We start from the raw sequence: 16,074 nt of genomic DNA, 5'->3' as shown, positions 1-16,074 counted from the left end.
GCCAGAGAGAAGCCGTGTAGTCAGGAACCAACCGGAACTGACCAGATACAAGGGTACAACCTTGTAGCTATTCAGGTTGTAATATTGTCCTACATGAAACAATGTTTACTCTGCACAGTCCTGACTATACTATGAACTCCTGGTTAAAATTGACACAATTTGCATTGTGTTCCTCAACCTGTGACTCTCCAGCAGTTACAAAACTACAATTCCCATCATGCCCTAGCAAGGCTGGAGTTGTACAGTAGTTTTGCAGCAGCTGGAAACAGAGGTTGAGGAACACTGGTCTATACCAAAGGCTTCAAGGACATTGGATGTTACGACTGTCTCTTTCCACCCCCCCCCATGATGTATGCAGATCGCTAGTGTTAAGGTCCTATTACACAGGGCGATCAGTGGGAGCAAGCGAGTGCCGACCTGTCAGGTCAGCGCTTGCTTGTTTCTTGTTCCCCACTCACATGCAGACAGTAAGCGAGAGCAGAGGGTGCGGAGCCCATAGGGGATAGCGGCGGTCTGCCGCCACTGCCCCTACTATGCGGAGCGGCAGCAGCAGCAGCAGATCGTTGCTATCAAGGTCGTTTGTCTTTCAACGTGTTGAAAGATGCCGATCAGCCATAATAATAAATTAATAATTAATGTTTTTTAATGAAAATTGAAAGGGAACCTGTCATTCTGGGGACCAAGGGGGAAAAAAAAAATACCCTGTAATAAAGTTTTTCATACTTACCATCTTGGTCCCGGTGGCAGAGAGAGCGCTGATTCTTTTCTTTGCGATCATTATGCAAATGAGTGCAGACAACATCAGACTCCTCTCTGCTCATTTGGTTATTGAGCCGGAAAAAGAAAACTCGCTGATGTCTCCCCCTCCGGACCGAGAGTTCCGCCAGGAGGAAGATGGTAAGTATGAAAAACTTTATTCCAGGGGATTGCGCTTTTTTCTTCAGCCCCCAACCCTTTAATTTCACTATAATTTCAAATAATTTACCCGAATGGAGAATTTGTAGACAAGTAATGTTTGGATATTCATCAAGCTACAACTAGAGATAGGCAAATCTACAGTGGGAACAAAGTGAATTGCTTTGTTCCTATCTGCATTCTACTCATCAGGCTGTGGGATTCGAAGTCTGCTCCACTTTGTGCCGCTCCTCTCTGGGTGCTGGGAAATAATATATCCAGTCCTGGAAAACTGGGAGAAGATTCCCATCACCCGGGGAGGAGCGGCACGGAGCGGAGCAGACTTTAAAGTTCACAGCCTGATGAGCAGAATGCAGATAGGAACAAAACCATTTGCTTCAGCCTTCAGGTCAGTGTCGGACTGGAGTGCCTTGGCCCACCAGGGGAAATCATTCTTGGGGCCCACCCTTCTGCCACCGCACTTATCTATGGTAACATTAATAAGGGTCCATTAACACGGCGTGATATGGGGCAGCATAGGGCTGCAAATGATTGCTAACCAGCAGGGCAGGTGATGTGCAGCCGACAGCAATGATCTTAGCCGCACAAAAGATCAAATCAGTCGACTATGGGGCATTTGCTTGCATGTCAGCAGATCTCTGGCACTTTTACATGGGCCGATCATCGGCTGAATAGACTTCCTAGGAGCACTTGTTACCAATTATTGGCCGGTGTAATTGGGCTATAAGACAATTTTTTTTGCATGATAGCACTGTAAACTTAGATACAAAAGTCATACAGCTACCAATAACACCAGTATACAAAGAGCAAATATCCCCACACATATTACCGCTATATAGTAACTGACCAAATCCTGTCTATCAAGACCGATATTACCAATAAACCAGTATACAGGAGGGAAATAGTATCACCATACATATTACCGCTATACTGTTACTGACCAAATCCTGTATATCAAGACCGATATTACCAATAAACCAGTATACAGGAGGGAAATAGTATCACCATACATATTACCGCTATACTGTTACTGACCAAATCCTGTGTACTGAGACCAATATTACCAGTATACAAGGGGGAAATATTACCGCAACACCACAACCATTGCTACCATATTGTTACTGACCAAATCTGGTATACTAAGACCAATGAACACCACACCAGATTACAAGTAACAAATAATACCCCCACATACTGACTAACACCACCACATACTGACTAACACCACCAAATACTGACTAACACCACCGCTGCTACTGAATAAAATCCTCTGAACAAAAGATCAATATCCCCTCATACAGTCATATAGAGGTAGCCCCAGCTCTACACTATATACGTTACAGTGCACATAGATTTAGTGACTCACAGGGGGACGTCTTCTCTGATCGGAGTTCTTCCCTTTTCATCTTCTTCTCCATCTGCCCTGGGCCCTTATGAGAACTTCTCCGAGCCACGAATCCACAGAATCTGCCAGAGAAATATATTAGGCTCCTCACTCTGTCACCATCCTCATCTCTCTACACACTGCACATCTGTACTGGCCCCTTTACACCTTCTCTCAGTGATTAGCCCTGACTATTTGTAGCGTGTGTATGTATGTGTGTGTGTGTGTATATATATATATATATATATATATATATATATAATATATATATATATATATATAGTGTACACACCTTGTAGATGGCCCCTTGTTCAGTTCTCCATATAGATGGCCCTGTGTCCCTGTGTGCCTCTACTATAGTAGAGATCCCCCTCTGTGTAATCCCCTTACAGTAGATGACAACCTCTGTGCATTCCCTATATCAGGGGTAGGGAACTTCTCCAGCTGTTGCAAAACTACAACTCCCATCATGCCTGGACAGCCACAGCTAAAGCTGTAGTTTTGCAACAGCTGGAGAGCCAAGGTTCCCTATTCCTGCCCTATAGTATATAGCCCCCTCTGTGTAGTCCCCTTATAGATGACCCCTCTGTGTAGTCCACTAAAGTAGATGCCCCTCTCTGTGCATGCCCTATTGTATACACACCGCACCCAGTATAGTTACCCTTATACATTGTTGTCCCCCTCTGTGTAGTGCCCTTTATAGATGCCTCCTCAGTGTTGTCCTCCTTATAAATTGCCCCCAACCAGTGTCCCTTATAGATGGCTCCCTGTGTTATCCCCCTTATAACTGGCCCGCTTGTGTTATCCATCCCCCCATATAGATAGCCCCCTTATGTTGTCCATCCCTACCCCCCCATATAGCCCCTTATGTTGTCTATTCCCCCGTATAGCCCCCTTAGGTTGTCCTTGCCCCATATAGCCCCTTATGTTTTCCTTCCCCTGTATATAGCCCCTTATGTTGTCCTTTCCTGTATACAGCCCCCCTTATATTGTCCTTTCCTGTATATAGCCCCTTATGTTTTCCTTCCCCTGTATATAGCCCCCTTATGTTGTCCTTCCCCTGTATATACCCCCCTTATGTTGTCCTTCTCCTGTATACAGCCCCCCTTATGTTGTCCTCCCCCTGTATATAGCCCCCCTTCTGTTGTCCTCCCCCTGTATACAGACCCCCTTCTGTTGTCCTCCCCCTGTATATAGCCCCCCTTATGTTGTCCTCCCCCTGTATACAGACCCCCTTATGTTGTCCTCCCCCTGTATACAGACCCCCTTATGTTGTCCTCCCCCTGTATACAGACCCCCTTCTGTTGTCCTCCCCCTGTATATAGCCCCCCTTCTGTTGTCCTCCCCCTGTATATAGCCCCCCTTATGTTGTCCTCCCCCTGTATACAGCCCCCCCTAATGTTGTCCTCCCCCTGTATATAGCCCCCCTTATGTTGTCCTCCCCCTGTATACAGCCCCCCTTATGTTGTCCTCCCCCTGTATACAGCCCCCCTTATGTTGTCCTCCCCCTGTATATAGCCCCCCTATGTTGTCCTCCCCCTGTATACAGCCCCCCTTATGTTGTCCTCCACCCTGTATACAGCCCCCCCTTATGTTGTCCTCCCCCTGTATACAGCCCCCCTTATGTTGTCCTCCACCCTGTATACAGCCCCCCTTCTGTTGTCCTCCCCCTGTATATAGCCCCTTATGTTGTCCTCCCCCCTGTATATAGCCCCTTATGTTGTCCCCCCTGTATACAGCCCCCCTAATGTTGTCCTCCAACCTGTATACAGCCCCCCTTATGTTGTCCTCCCCCTGTATATAGCCCCCCTTATGTTGTCCTCCCCCTGTATATAGCCCCCCTTATGTTGTCCTCCCCCTGTATATACCCCTTATGTTATCCTCCCCCTGTATATAGCCCCCCTTATGTTGTCCTCCCCCTGTATATACCCCCCCTATGTTGTCCTCCCCCTGTATACAGCCCCCCCCCCTTATCTTACCCCCTCTGATAAAAAACAAAAAACAAAACACAAGACTACTCACCTAACCACACGATCCCCCGTCGGTCGCCGGCCTCCTCTTCTCTCTTCTCCTGACAGGTGAGCAGCTCCGTTGCGAAGTGCCGCCAGCGCCATCACTGACCTCAGTGTGCGCCGCGGTGGCTGGGACTTCCGGTATTCGCTCCATGAACCGGAAGTCCTAGCTGCCGCGGCGCACACTGAGGTCAGTGATGATGCTGCCGGGACTTCGCAACGGAGCTTGCGACACTCTTGTGATCGCAAGCAAATCTCTGCTTGCGGTCACAAGAGTGATTGACAGGGCGGGAAGCCTACGGCTTCCCGCTTTGTCAATCAGAACACTTCCTTACATTTAACTGGAAGCGATTGTTGCGATCGCTTCCAGTTAAAAAGGGAGGTGCGGCCCCCGGCCCCCCTAGGAGCGGGGGGGCCCACTCCAGCTCGGGGCCCACCGGGGGTTTCCCCGGCCCCCCGGTGGCCCAGTCCGAGCCTGCTTCAGGTATATCAAGTAGCAGTGCAGGTGCACATGGTCCCGGTGTCGTGATCAAATGCGCAACTCCATTTGCTTAAATGCAGGCCTAAACTTGCAGGGAATCTCCACCATGCGTCACTGTGGCCTGCAGACTCTCATCACTATCCCGCTCTCCAGCCTGTCGGCAAGCAATCTGCCTTCTGGTTTCTGCCAGTTCTGAGCTGATGCCGCGGCTGGACATATTACAGTTTCATGATCTGCTGCACTAGGCTTCTTGGCCGATCATGGTGTCTATGGTCTTGTTTGTTCCCCTTAGACCTGCTCTGGGAGTTTTTATAAATTGCTGCAGTTACATAGAAAATAATAAGAGAGTTTTCTTACCTCACCGCGCTCCCTCTGTGTCCTCCTGCTGCTTCTTTGGGTCCTTCACTAAACGATCCCTTCGCCACCTCTGAGGCGGACTTGTATCGGCACTGACTGCCTGCTTAACCAATCATTAGCTACTGTTCATATGGGAAGCCAAATGTATATAGACATGACATTTTTCCTGGTGATCATAACCTTCCCCCCTGGCCCCCAACACATAGGGGGACAAGACAGTCATAGATAAAGCCCCGCCCCATTCACCCCAACCCCTCTTAGTACACCTGGCGCGACCTGCTCTTGGTGAAGGAATTGTGCTAAAATTTACACCTGCTCCGCCTCCTCCCTGCTTGCCCCTCCCCCTGCCTGCTCATTAGTTAAGCGAGGGGTATGCCATGGAGATGGCCGCAATCTGTGTCTTCTCTGGGACGTGCTGTTGAGTAGATGTACCCCCTAGTTTTGTTCCACTGTAAGGGTGCATTCACAGTACACTATGGAATCAGCGCTGAGAACATCCGGTGGATTCTGCCACTCGCCCCCCACCCCCCACGCTCCCGCTTGAAGATCTACCCGTCCCATAGGCTCCATTCTATTCAGGCAGATTCTACTGTCTGTCTATTCTTTGGGCGGACGGCGGAATCTGCCTGAGCGTAGAATGAAGCCTATGGGACGAACAGATCTTCAAGCGGGAGCGTGCACGGAATCCACTGGAGGTTATCCGCGTGGACTCCATAGTGTGAATGCACCCTAATACACCTTCAGATTCTCCAATAACAATTGGAGTACTCTTGCTGATTCTAGACCCCCCCCCCCCTCCTTTCCTCTACCCGCACCTGTCACAGGTCACATGGTCAAATCAGATGTGGATAATGTTACATTCAAATTCAAAAATATTGTAACTGCCCATAAGACCAACTGTCCTTGTGGTCCATAGCATCCAATTATTTCTCCAGTGAATTAAAAGCTGCGCTGTGATTGGTCGCTATGAGCAACAAAGTCAGTTTTGCTAGATCAGCCTGATTATATTTTGTGTACTGACGAGAAACCATCCAGTGTGAATAGTGTAATAATAGGAGACGTCTGTCGAAGGGGAACATCACTGCACCCAAGATTGTAATTCCAGACACTTTGTGACTACGGTCCGTCTATCAATAGAGTCACTTCTAGGAATTGTATGCACTGAAAATAACCTGCCGGGTGTTAATATCTGCATTGATCCATATATAGTACCATCTGTCTTATAGCAGGAGCAAAATGCCGAATGTTTGGAGTGATGGGACAGGGGATTTACTATTCATCTCACCCCTGCCCCCAATCATTGCTATTGTATAGACGACCTTTCTGGTACACTTATCTACATGGGTGAGGGTTACAATACAGCCTGGCTACTCTTTAGTGTGGGCCACCCTGGTCCCATCTCTTGTCCCAGATGTCCCAATTTATCAGAATTATGGGATAATATATGCACCAAGGCGGTCATGTTCGGAGGATCTGTGGGCTAGATCGGGCCACGCAGTATTAATCGAATGGGGATATAAAAGTGGGGGATTGAGTATAAATTGCTGCCTTAAAGCGACTTTGTACCCACAATCTGACCCCCCCCCCCCAAACCACTTGTACCTTCGGATTGCTGCTTTTAATCCAAGATCTGTCCTGCGGTCCATTCGTCAGGTGATGCAGTTATTGTGCTGAAACAACAACTTTTAAACTTGCAGCCCGTGCCAAACAGGAGTATCTGTGCCCTAACTTTGCACCACCCCTCCTCCCATCCTCTTCATCATTAGGAATGCCACTGGAACATTTTCTCCATGCTGAACATTGCACAGGTGCCTTAACGATTCAGCGCATGTGCCGGGCTGACACAGGTAGGGAATAGGAGGCAATCTGCCTGGAGCATTCCTAATGATGAGGGTGGGGAGGAGGGACGGAGGGGTGGTGCAAAGTTAAGGCACAGATACTCCTGTTAGGCACGGGCTGCAAGTTTAAAGTTAGCTGCAAGTTTAAATAATTAGCACAATAACTGCATCACCTGCCGAACGGACCCCAGGACAGATCTTGGATTAAAAGCAGCTATCTGAAGGTACAAGTGGTTTGGGGGGGGGGGGGGGTGTCAGATTGTGGGTACAGAGTCACTTTAACTTTAGCTCCCACAGGGGGCGCTATTCAACAGTGAAATTAACTAGTAAAGAGCTTCTTATATGCTGTGTGTATACATATATATATATATATATATATATATTATTTTTTTACAACCTCCCCTCCAACATATTCCTTCTCAGGGGAGAGGGGAGGGGAGAGCAAGGAGATACTAAATTACAAAAAATACTCCTTACTGTGATATGTATTACGTTGCATTGTGTTATGCTGTCTTAGGCTGGGTTCACACTATGTATATTTGAGGCTGTATTTGTGAGGCTGTATAGCAACCAAAACCAGGAGTGGATTGAAAACACAGAAAGGCTCTGTTCACATAATGTTGTAATTGAGTGGATGGCCATCATTTAATGGCAAATATTTGCTGTTATTTTAAAACAACGGCTGTGGTATTGAAATAATGGCCGTTATTTACTGTTATATGGCGGCCATCCACTCAATTTCAACATTGTGTGAACAGATCCTTTCTGTGTTTTCAATCCACTCCTGGTTTTGGTTGCTATGAGGACCTGACATGAGGACCAAATACAGCCTCAAATATACATAGTGTGAACCCAGCCTTATACTGTATCTTACTTATATACATGATGTATTACATATTATGAATTGATATTATTAATCCTATGGAGTGGAGCCCACACTGAGATTTCCTGAAGTCTGTAAAGTAATCCTGGTGTTGTGCAGTTTGTGTTACACCAGGGGCCGCAGGATGCCGGGATCCCCAGTGGATAACAAGGCTTGGAGTGGAGGGGCTGGATGACATGACTACAACAGCTGAATTGTCCCTTGCATAATCCATTCCTGTGGCTCGTGACTTGTAGGGGAGGGGACTGCCCCCACAAAGGGGTGAAATCTAACTAACTGGTCCCTATCACGTACACATCCTGCTCGTATTCCCATGGAGGCTGATCTCAGCACAACGGAATGTATTCACAGTGAAATATATCATCCTATAGCTCACATTCATGTCATGTAGAATACAGCATATGTACTGACCGCAAATAACAAGGAATAAGTACATTGGCCAAACACATTTTGAAATGTACAGAAACTGAAACATTAGAAGGTGCTAGTCGTCTGCGCCCTCCTGCTGCCTGAGCGTGATGTCCATCCAAACTGTAGTGCAGTGGCCTAAAGCTAGAGAACTGTCATCCGGACAATCCGGTCTATTGGAGTGTCCTGGGGTTTCCACAATGAATTCTTGTCTTTGCTACCAGGGAGATCATGGCTACCAAAAGGGTTGAGGGCTATCAAAAGGGGCTCATGGCTGACCAGCATGTTGCACACTACTAATTGGGTCCTGCCTGCAAGCACCGTGACTGTATGGCCACAGGACACTGATGAGCGCGCTTGCATACAATGGAAGATTATGGGATCTAATCTGCCCACTGCTTCTGTAGTGTCCCACCACAGGTGGTTTCCTAAATTCATATACCACCCAGGCAAAGAAACACTGTCAGGTGTCACACCAAGTGATTTCAGCTGCAATGTCTACTGCAGCCACTAGGTGTCTCACTCCCCCTCTGCACAGCTGCAGTCTATGTAAAAGCTATTTAGCTATATTCTTGTGTGTTAACTTAATTGGGTCTACGCTCTATTCCAGGGGTAGGGAACCATGTTGCAAAACTACAACTCCCATTATGCCTGGACAGCCAAAACTAAAGGTTTTCTACCCCTGATCTATACACCTCTTCTTTCTCACTCTCGCTTCATGTCACACCACCCTATATAACATAGTCAGTTCTTATCCAGTCCAGGAGTGACTTCAGTTCCAGACAGATAGCCAGTATGCAGTGCTAATCCCAAGAGGTGGGGTAACCAAACAATAAGACAACCCTTGTCTACGCCAAGGATTTCTACAGTCAGGACAGTCAACACCTAAAGGAAAGAAAGAGGGACTGATCCCCAGTAAAGCAAAGATGCATTAAGTCAACGTACTTTACTGACACAACACTTGACCACTCTGGGAAAGTGTTCAGTAGGAGCTCAACCTAGACACAGAGGCCTAGGACTCATACTACCTCACAGGGTGGTCTCCTATACTGAGTAGGCAGAAGGGGGTCAGATATCAAAGCTATATCTAAATGTAAGTACGAAAAGTTCTTCAAGATTCTACATTTCTACTCACATCCTGGCAGAGTACTGTAACTAATTAGACAAGGGCTCCTACCCGGCCCCTATACTACCCTCACACACAAGTCTCCACTCTCTTCCTTTGCTCAAGCCTATCTTCCAGTTCTTGTACTATACCGTATACTGCCGACGGCTCCTGAAATAGTACTGAATTCGAGGATATGTTAAGGGTGTCTGCACCATGGAGACGGCTCATGTGTCTGCTATTCGGCCACCGGTGAAAAGAAATATGGAGGCCCCCAATAGGGTCCAATTCTCTGGGTGGTTATTTCTGTATTAGGAATTCCACTCTGTAACTATTGAGGCCAAAGGTTCTAGATGACGGAGAGAATGTGACACAGGTCAGCACGGGCCGATCTAAAAATACCAATCTAGTATTGATCACAATGAAGAAAGCGTTTTGTCTCCACATTGGGAGCAGCATAGGCCAAATGTAGAACAAGCCACTTGTCCATCATGCCTACATTGTGCAGACAGGATTTATCAGGCCTTGTGATGATGGTAGCTATGTAATACACCCAGGGCACTGCCATATACACCCAAATACAGCAATTATAAGTGTTCTTGTATTGTATGTATTATAGGTATTATTATATTGTATTGTATGGAAATTATAGGTATTATTATATTGTATTGTGTGGAAATTATAGGGATTATATTTTATAGAAATTATAGTTATTATAACATTTTACTGTATAGAGAGTATACAAAAAGTGACCACTCCTTTGAGAAGACCTACCCCCCACCATCTAGCCCAGTGCTTCCCAACCTTTTCCACCTCGGGGCACCCCTTGGAAAAAAAAATTTCCTCGGGGCACCCCTACTAAATAATGTTCTACAAAATAAGAAAACCGTCATTCAGTGACTCACAGGTGACGTCTTCTTGGATCTGAGGCGTCACTTTCCCTTTTCCTCTCCATCCGGCCCAGTCCTCCATGAAAGGAGAACTTTGCAAAAGGCCAAGAATAAGATGAGAGCCATGTTGGGGACTAGACATGAAAAGGTAGTCATTCTGTGGGTTTGTAGTGAGATGGGGAGCCACGCTGAGCACCAGGACTGAGATCAGGAACAGTATTGGGGGGAGATAAAACGGGGAGCCATGTTGGAGACAATTTGTTTCCTTTGAAAGGACCACCCCTATAACAGACCACTTTTTGTACAGGGTGGTACATAGGTGGTCGGCTTAAAAGGGTTTCACTGTAATATTTTATTGTATAAAGATGATAAGTACTGTATAATAAAGAGATGATAAATTTTATTTTATTAAGATTATATGTATTATTGTATTTTATAAAGATGATAAAATCCTTTTATTGTATGGAGATATAAATAATGTATTGTATTACATTATATTATATAGGGATTGTAATTATTACTATATTGTATTATAGAGATATTAAAGATATAATTGTGTTGTACTGTAATATATGTAGACTAAATATTGTTATAGTGTATTGTACAAAGATTATAGGTAGTATTGCATTGTATTATATGGAGAATATTATTATAGTGTATTGTACAGAGATTGCACTTTTATTGCATAGTATTATATGGAGGATATTATTGTAGTGTGCTGTACGGAGATTATAAGTATTATTGCAGGGTGTAGGGATAGTATAGGGTAATTTTTAGCAGATATGATACGTTATTCGTTATGTTGGTCGCCAGGTTATCAGGTTTTTGGCAAAATGTTGGTTGTACTGAGTGTTCACGTTAAAGGTTTCTCCTCTTCTACTTCAGCAGTTCAGCTCCTCATCCAGTTCCACTTTCCAGATGAGTAATACGTGTTTAGGAGAGATCACATATACGGCAATGTAATAATAATTTCCAGGAATACAGCACTGCTGGTGTATGTGACTAGAACCACGTCGGCCATATTGTAAATGTGTCATAATGGTCAATGTTCCCCTTATATTCACCAGTCATGGGATTTCTTAATGGAAAGATGACTTGGTCTTGATTTACTTTAGGGCTGAGCACCTGATGATGAGTTTGGTCTTAAGGTAACATATAGTGCTCCATGCTGCTTAAAGGGACAATCTGGGAAACTGTTATGCCTGGTGCAGGGCCAAAGGGGGGAACTGGGTTATCGTTTCTGTTACGTGTTTCGTGCATTGCCCCCTAAGGAACACATAAAAGATACAACAGCTCGCTGCTAATGGCAAACCATAAACATGAAAATCACTAAAAGCAGCAGGAAATCTCTATAGAAATATTGAGGCTCTCAGCATATAATTTGCAAATAATATTTTTCCCTGTATTAGTTGGATCCTGCATGCCCAGAGTACAGGCTTATTATTAGCCCATAGAGGCCACAGTTAGTGTAGGTTCCATCCCGGGTATGAGGCCACCTCACCGTGGCAGGATGGCACACACTATGTGCAAATGGTATATCGAGAGCCTTAATATTTTTATGGAGATTTTCTTTGGAGTGTTCCTTTAACATTTGCTTTGTATTGGAAATTGCACAGTGACTATATGAAATCATCTCCTAAAATCCACTATAAATTTAGATTTCACATTCACTTTTAGAGATGAGCGAACCTCTAGCATGCTCGAGTCGATCTGAACCTGAACGTTCGGCATTTGATTAGCGGTGGCTGCTGAAGTTGGATAAAGCCCTAAGGCTATGTGGAAAACATGGATATAGTCATTGGCTGTATCCATGTTGTCCAGACAACCTTAGGGCTTTATCCAAGGTCAGCAGCCCCAGCTAATCAAATACCGAACGTTCGGGTTCGGATGGACTTGAGCATGCTCCAGGTTCGCTCATCTCTATGAATGCACTTTTGGTATAGTGTCCATATTACTTTAAAAAAAACTTGACATATCACACACATATGTTCAAAGTATCAATCATTTGGGGTCTGGATTGTAAGATAGAGCAGGGAGAAGCACCCGGATTTATTCTCCAGCTCGCTGCCTTTTCCGTCTCATAGCAGCATAAAGGATCCATTGTAAGTCTATGAAGCTCATCTCCTGCAGAGAGAGGGAGATTAGATTGAACTATGGAGGGAAGCGCTTAACCAAGTGCTTCTCCTGGCTGTATTTAACAACTTGTGGGCATCTAAACATCCAGACCCTGATCAATCAAAATTCAAAGTGACACCAAAGGACTACTATTTTTATACAACACATAAACAATCACTAACTATTAGAATTTTTTTTATGTAAACCAGTAATCCCTGAGGATTTATGAGACTCTTCAATGTATATTCCACTCTAGCCCCCCCTCTACACTTACACTTTCTGTAAATCTGTACAATGTCCCCAATAAAATCCATGTACAGAAAATCAATAGATAGCAGCCAAGAGGAGGGGGATGTAGCTGCAGCTTCTCGCTCAATGTGTCAGGGTGAACAGTGGTGCAAATATCTTGACTTCAGAGCATAGTGTTAACATCCCACCTAGAGCCCACCCACTCAGAATACATTGGCACCTCTGGGCATCTGCTGTTATAGCACTGTGGGTGGAGTAAAGGTTGTATACCTGCACACTGGGCTTGTGTAAGGCCACCCGGAGCTGAGTGTGGATCCTCTTAAAGGGGAACTCTTTATAATTTTTTTTAAATCAGAGAGATATAGAGATTTGTAAATTGATTCTGTTTAAAATTCTTGTCTTCCGGTACTTATCAGCTGCTGTATGTCCTGCAGGAAGTGGTGTATTCTTTTCAGTCTATCCAGACAGCCCGGGTACCGCCTGGAATTCTGGGATTCAGCCTAGGTAATAGGCTGTATCCCGGAATTCCAGGCGGTACACAGGCCGAATCCCGGAATTACAGGCGGTACACAGGCTGTCTCCTCCTTCCTCACAGACTGCAAAGGCATCAGGAATCAAATGCGGAAGGTCCCGCAAGGTTCGAGTTCGATCGAACCTAAGATTTTCGTCTGTTTGATCATCTCTACTCATAAGTACTGGAAGATTTTTAAATAGAAGTAAATTACAAATATATATAACTTTCTGACACCAGTTGATTTGAAAAAAAAAAAAATTCACTGGAGTTCCCCTTTAAGATACACATTGCACACCCAATTCTTGAGAACGAACAACTAATTCTGTTTGTTAAAGAGAGGCACGTACGCTTGGTGGTGACATAACATACAAGCAATAGTTTCTTGTACAACTGGCTCATACGTTCCACTTGGCTGCTTTTCCCACTGCAGATCCCCTCCGGGTACGCTCTGCATCCAGGATAGTTACATACATAGTTACATAATAAGTGCGGTTGAGAAAAGACACATGTCCATCAAGTTCAACCAAGAAGGGGATGCATGAAGGGAAGGGGGTGGGTGATGGGTAGATTCTAAGTGCTTTAGTAGAGAGCGGCTCCAGGCCAGCCCTAGGCCAACTTAAGGCCCTATTCCACGGGCCAACTGGGAGGAGCAAACAAGCTCACCCTCCTTCCCCGTGGGTGAGTGTGGGAGGGGCCGCGGGGAGCTGCAGGGGGCTGTCCGGTTGAGCGCTGGATTGTCCGAGCAGCCCATAGAGGATAGTGGTGCTCAGCTGCCGCCGCTCCTATTCCATGGAGCGACGGCAGCAGATTGCTGCTATCACAGTCGTTTGTTTTTCAACATGGTTGAAAGACAAGCAACTGTAACGATCAGCCGACATGAACGATGTCAGCTGATCGTTGCCTTCTATTCCACAGGACGATTTACGGCCGCAACGGCCTATATCGGCCGAATACAGACAATAATGGTTCCGTGGAATAGGGCCTTTAGATGCAGTTAACCAACATAGTTCCTTGCCTGAATCCGCCTCTTGCAGAGTTTAATGTGTAGTCTTATCTGCACTGAAAGCAGCAGACGGTGGGTCCTACCACACTTAGAGTAGTGTCCCACTATGTGTTTTTCTTTCTTCTTCTTACACTAAGTTAATAGTGTATCTCTTTAGTGTCACAGATTAGGACAGGAGGCTGCTGTTCCTTACTCCAACCACAAGAGGTCACACTTATACAGAACAGCTGCAGATAGCACTAGGTTTTAGCTACACAGACTCTCTGGTGTCTTTAGTCTGCACTTCCTTGAGGTATTCATTCTGGTTTCAGAGAGAGAAGAGAATAGACCAGTTTTCCACCACTAGCTACCTAACCACTATGGGCTGCTAGACCAGACCCTAGGGAAACCGGAGACAAGGGAGTCTTCACCCTCGCCTACGGCAAGGATTTATACAGCTAAAACAGGACAGTCGACCACCTTAGAGAAAAGGGACGGATAACTTTAAGACTGATCCTACTGTAGAGCACAGTGCAAGTTCCGCCCCTCTCTACTTAAAAGATGCTCAGGTTTGTAGGAAGGGTTCTACAAGCCAGCTTCTTCCAGTGCAGAAACCTAGGAATCGTACCACCCTAGTAGGACGGAAACCCGACACTGTGGGGCAGAAGGCGGTTAGGTGAGATAACTCATCCATACGTGAGAGAGAATCATCCATACGTGAGTACAAGGATATTCTTCAGCACTCTAAAGACACTTCACCACATCCCGGCAGAGTACATAGTACATTAGGCAAGGGGCCCTCCCATCCAGTCCCTGACACCTGTTACTGTTTCTTCTATCGACTCACCTATCTACCTGTCGGAGTATTATTGACGATTATTTTTGCACTGAACACTGTCACAGTTTTGCACCTTTTCAAGTAAAGTTTAAAGTGGGAATCTCTACCACCACACTTACCTAAACCTCGCACCTCACCTTAGTCCTATCCAAGGTCCGACGGGAACCCACCAGTAGGCCCAACATCTGTTCCAGCAAACCGGGCCACGGCAATAGCGCCTTTACCCAAGGGTTCCAAGGTACTCAATGTTCTCAGGGAAGGGAGTCCTTTCTTCTTCCTCTAGTTCCTTCCTATTTCTCCTCTCACTAGAACTGTGGACTTACTTGTGGTCCAGTCACCGGCTGGTTCCAGGTGGCATTAAGCTATTTCAGCATTCATACCTTGTTGGGCTCAATCACTCTCGGGCCTTACCATAGCTACCAGCAATCTCTATTGATACTGCCTTTTATTACACCTTGTTAAAATCCATATTCATATAGGATAATAGCATGTAACACATACCAATCAACGCATTTTGAACTTTAAAATTCTTTGTCAATGTTTCTGTAAACGCGTTGGTGGGTATGCATAATGTCATTGCTAGATTCGGATGCTCCTGTTCCTTCGGGGTCGTATCTGTTGGCTCATTTGGATATATCCATGCAATTGCTTTCCTGCATTTGCCTGGTGAATGCAAAAGTCGCTCTATTGTTTAGTAGTGAACAGGTGCACGCCACCATCTGTGGTGCCAATATCTGCCAACCTTCCATGTTCTTCTTCATGTTAAGGGAAGTAACAGGATTATAATTCTGCCCTTGATGACGTGCCCCATGGCTGTGGCCACCTGTCCAGGTATGGTAGCTACGCTTGATACATATATACAAGCCCCTGGCAGTGAGGTTTTCCTGGAAACGATGAACCAGTTTTAACACCCATGATCTCCTCTCAGCTTCAGTTACTGTTTGGTATCTCTTACCGAAAGAGTCCAACCACGTGCACAGTGCGAACTCACATCTGACTCATTGCACTATTTCTGTCCTGTGCTCTTTGGAAAGTCCTGGTCTTGTGATCAGATGAATGGATGTTACTCAGTGGGGTCATCCCAAGTCATTCCTGCAAAAATC

This window comes from Dendropsophus ebraccatus, chromosome 10 (assembly GCF_027789765.1).
Source record: "Dendropsophus ebraccatus isolate aDenEbr1 chromosome 10, aDenEbr1.pat, whole genome shotgun sequence".
Taxonomy (NCBI): Eukaryota; Metazoa; Chordata; class Amphibia; order Anura; family Hylidae; genus Dendropsophus; species Dendropsophus ebraccatus.
The sequence above is the reverse complement of the archived record's forward strand: the minus strand, read 5'-3'. Positions refer to the sequence as shown.